Source organism: Anarrhichthys ocellatus, unplaced genomic scaffold, assembly GCF_004355925.1.
Source record: "Anarrhichthys ocellatus isolate YVR2014 unplaced genomic scaffold, GSC_Weel_1.0 scaffold27, whole genome shotgun sequence".
Classification (NCBI taxonomy): Eukaryota; Metazoa; Chordata; class Actinopteri; order Perciformes; family Anarhichadidae; genus Anarrhichthys; species Anarrhichthys ocellatus.
Window position 1 is genome coordinate 872086 of NW_022280057.1, and position 3060 is coordinate 875145.

The 3060-nt window shown below is 45.8% G+C and overlaps 1 protein-coding gene across 3 annotated transcripts in view; it reads left to right on the forward strand.

Moving 5' to 3' along the window:
- The window catches only part of LOC116391746 (ecto-NOX disulfide-thiol exchanger 2-like), a 156518-nt gene that overhangs the window by 42224 nt on the left and 111234 nt on the right, over positions 1 to 3060 (forward strand). The gene's annotated exons all lie outside the window — the stretch shown is intronic.

Genomic DNA, 3060 nt, shown 5'->3' on the forward strand with positions numbered 1-3060 from the left:
GTACACGCTTCAAGTTGTATGCACACGGTCTTTATGTTGGCAGCGGAGATGTTATTGTATACACACACACACACACACGCACACACCGACTATCCGTACTTATGTTGCCTGCAGGCTGGACGTCAGGTACCGCACGAGTTGTTGGATGCAAGTTATACCGGCATGCTGGGAGATTTTCTGTCCGTGTTCAGTGCGTAATTGTCGGGTGTACAGCGGCTGTTGAGACCGCAGAAGACGCGCCGTGCTTCCTCTCTCCAGTGTGCCAGGGTTGCTTTTTTTCCATTCTCGTGTGCCTCAGCACTTGTGATGTGTAACGGTGTGCTTTATGTGTGATAAACGACCAACAATGATTCCTTGTTTTGCATTTCACTTATCGGTACAATAGACACGAAACGTCGCCATTATGTTGACTGACACACGCCTACTGCAGCTGTTCGTAGATGGAAGTTTTCAGAATAGATCACATCCACGCTGACGCCGGATTAACTGCTGTTAAAATGCATTATTATTTTGTTCTCACATGCCATTCAATCCGGTTTTTATTATATCCGGGCAGCGTAACGGAGCTCTGTGAGACGCGTTAGGCCTGTCTTGCAGGAGGGTTGCGAGTTATAAGCTGAATATACAGAAGTTGTTTGGTTTTTCTTCTGCTGTGACGTCTAACTAATTAAGATTTCCGTGTCATTTATTCCCGAATCACCGCTCACCGCTTAAGTAGCTGGATGTAAATGGGACGTTTCCCTCCTGGGCTCACAGGATATAATCAAGCGAGGATGATGCTGTCTGAACTCTCACTTTAACCTGCTTACTCTGCTTTATTCAGCAGCCTCCTCTGTTTACGGTCATGGTAAATTTACCTCCGATGTCCCACAGCTCCTCTGTTGTTTATGTCGTCATAGCGCTAATTGCTACTTTCCTTTAGCTCATAAAAGCAATGACTTGTCAAGGATTAGTCTCATGGCATTAATTTGCCGTTTGTCATTGCAGTGAGTCACTAAAAAACATCCACTGCATTTCCAGTTTGCCTGCTTATCCCTCACCACATGTTAGAACTTTATAAAGTCTTTATATGCTTCTTCTTTACATTTAGAAACAGGCTAATCAAAGTAAGGTTTAATTAACTTTCCAATGCAGCTACTTGTTAAAAGTGTTTCAGTTCAATAATTAGAATAACTTCACAGTGCATGATTATTAATTCAAACACGTAGTTAAGGACAGACATGACATTATGACTGTGCCTTTGACCAGAGGATGTGTTGTTATCGCTCCTCTCTGATTGGAAAGTTGTTGTTCCTCTGCCGCCACGCTGTTGTTGTTCTTGCGCAGACAGAACGGATCAGTTCCCTTCTCCTCTATTTCCTCTCCATCCAGAGGCACAAACATGCTCTGAATCAAATTGAGTGAATGTGGGCAACCACCGGGAGAGAGAAAAGGTCCATCAGGCCCATGTGACGGCCATTTACCTCCACACTGCACCAGTCCTCTCCGATCAATCCTCAGAGCATCCTTAGATTGCCTTTAATGGTGCGAGGGAGGGGGGAGGGGGAGGGGGCACTTTGCTCAGATCTGTCAGAGAGAAGAGATTTAAAGGTTGCACATAGAGTGCTTGAGAAGCAGCTTAAATATTTCAGCTCTCTTTGGCATAGGATGATAGTGCTGCAGAACAAATTAAGACTGAATACCGAGCAGACTACTGTACAATACCGGGAGATTTGGCAGCTTTGGAAACTCTCCGCTTTTAATTGGCTGTCGTGTGACAATTTGTGGTTACTAAGTGGGATTCTCATAGCGGTAGCTGTCGAGGAAAGAAATGACAAAAGGGACGAAGACAAAAGAATAAAGTGCGAAAACAAAGAGTCCTAGATGACCCACAAATATCGGATCTGGTGGAACCAGTTCCCCTAAATAAGCCCAAGTGGGAAAGTATTTGTGAGACAGAACTTCAGAAGTTGATATCGGGGAATCCGTTATCACTGGAAACTTGGTTGTTTTAAATACAGCCTCATACAGGATTCTCCCAGTTTGCCTTTCAGAAGAAGAAGTTGCCTGAGAGGCTGTTGGCGTTGTCGTGATATGTTACAATCCATGTTAAGAGAAAGCCCTCCGTGATCCACACCGTTTCCTCCTCAACCCTCCATTACCAAACAAAATCCAATCATTAGAAACTTTTTCACACAGCTCCCAGTGGGATAACGGTGTGGATGCTTCTTCACACACTTTCCAAGCTGCTGGGCTGCGTTTGTCACCTGAGCCCCCTTCACGTGGTGCCATCTCTCCAGCGCACCATCTGCTGAGCTGATGTTTAAGACTGTCGCCGTAATAATGAACGTTTCACTGCCACACCACTCATCCTAAATCTCGGTGGCAGGCTAATGTGGGGGTAATGATCGTTGTTTACTCCTCTGTTCTAATGCTCACTTGTATGTTCCCTGCAGGAACATTCCACTTGGTCTTTTGAAAAGCAGCAGCAGCATTAAAAGATGCGAAAAACGTTTGGTGTTGAAGAAAAGTATATTAGCTTGTGTTGAAGATCCCTGTGAGGATCAGCAGTGTTGGCATCAGCCGCGGTTCAACCTGCCATCTGGTATCGTGTAGCGAAGAGAGCTTGGCAGTCTGAAGGCAACCAACTCTGGGACTCCAACCGTATCACTGACAGAGCTCTTCATTTCTAATCACTTTCACAATAAGCAACCACGCGGGGAACCTTGAAACCGCAGCTAAGGACTCTGCAACGGTATGCGCTCAGGAGCGACATGAAAGATGAAGTGAGCCACCAGCCTCATTCTGCATTTGCTGTTTCTGAGCAGTGCGTTGTGCGGTGCTGCCGAGTTAAACCCTGCTGACGGCTCCTTTTGAGCAGAGGAGAATGGGGAGGCACTCTGAAGACGCTGGATTAGGGTGTTCATCGGGGAGTCGCTGGACAACTTTTCCACGTTTTCTGATCTGCTTTTAAAAACCTAAAATGAAAAAACTTCAGTCCTCTACATTAGTCACGATGTTCCGCGTAATCTGCAGTCCCGTGTGTGTGTGTGTGTGTGTGTGTGTGTGTGTGTGTGTGTG